Source organism: Kogia breviceps, chromosome 7 (genome assembly GCF_026419965.1).
Source record: "Kogia breviceps isolate mKogBre1 chromosome 7, mKogBre1 haplotype 1, whole genome shotgun sequence".
Lineage (NCBI taxonomy): Eukaryota > Metazoa > Chordata > Mammalia > Artiodactyla > Physeteridae > Kogia > Kogia breviceps.
The window spans coordinates 105,648,872-105,650,291 of record NC_081316.1 but is presented as its reverse complement, the minus strand read 5'-3'; positions in this window follow the sequence as shown (position 1 = coordinate 105,650,291).

Sequence of the window (1,420 nt, the reverse complement as noted above, 5' to 3'; positions counted from 1 at the left end):
CCCCTGCATCGGCAGGCGGATTCTCAACCACTGCGCCACCAGGGAAGCCCCTAAAAGTACCTTTTAATCTTTAGAAATATAAATTTTAAAATTCTTTTTACTCTACAGTCAGATTATGTTGGCAATTCTTGGATGAAAAAACAACAACAACGACAAAAACCAGATGGTTAACTCTCTTCTAAAAATTCAGCTGTCTGTGAATACCATGATTCTACACAACAGGGAGACAGTGAAGACAGGGAAGCTTAAACCAGTTCTGTGGAAATAATCTGGTTCAAGATACTTCAGAGGTGACCCTTCTTATTGCATTGTATCTGGAGGTACAAAATATCAGGTTGTTCCACTGTTTGGTGATGTTAAGTTTGATCACTTGGTTAAAATGAACCGCCAGATTTCTCCATTGCAAAAGAAAAGTTTAGTGATTTGATAAGTAATTTGTGGGGACATAGTTTGAAGGCATGTGAGCATCCCTTTCCTCAATAATTTTTCATTTAATGGTTTTAGCATTCATTGACGAACCTTGCCTGAATCAAATATTCCCTGAGGGTTGCAAAATGGTGATTTTTAAAAATTACATCATTCCATTTACATGTATTAGCTGATTTGTTCTGTAAGTAAGAGCTTTCAGGGGACTGTTTTTTTTGTTTGTTTGTTTGTTTGTTTGTTTTTTTGCGGTACGCAGGCCTCTCACTGTCGTGGCCTCTCCCGTCGCAGAGCACAGGCTCCGGACGCGCAGGCGCAGCGGCCATGGCTCACGGGCCCAGCCTCTCCGCGGCATGTGGGATCTTCCCGGACTGGGGCACGAACCCGTGTCCCCTGCATCGGCAGGCAGACTTTCAAGCACTGCGCCAACAGGGAAGCCCTGGGGGGACTGGTTTTTGAATCGAAAGACTTGAACAAAAATGTTTAACCTGAATCTAATGGTGAGGAAACGACTAGTCCAATTCAGATCACTTTCCAAGACATCTTATCTGGACTCTTCAAAAAAAGTCAGTGTCAAGGGTTGGGGAATACTGTTCTAAATGTAAAGAGACAACAGAGGCATAACAACCCCATGAAATGTGTTGGATACTGAATTTGAGAAGGAAAAAAGAGAGAGAAAACAGTTATTAAAGGCATTTTGGGAGAATTGGGAAAATTTGAATATATGGTATATATTAGATGATAGTAAAGAATTATGTTAATATCCATAGGTGTGATAGTGGTATTTTGTTTATGTCAAAGTGTCCTTATTCTTAGGAGATGTATGTTGAAGTATTTAGGGTGAAGTGTCACTGTGCCTACAATGATTTAAAATGATTCCACACTCAAAGCACTTAACACATACACATATACAAATACCTCCAACCAACCCAAACATTTAAAAAACTAAAACTGTATCATCAAATAGGGAAGGATGAGTGTGTGTTGCATGTACCTA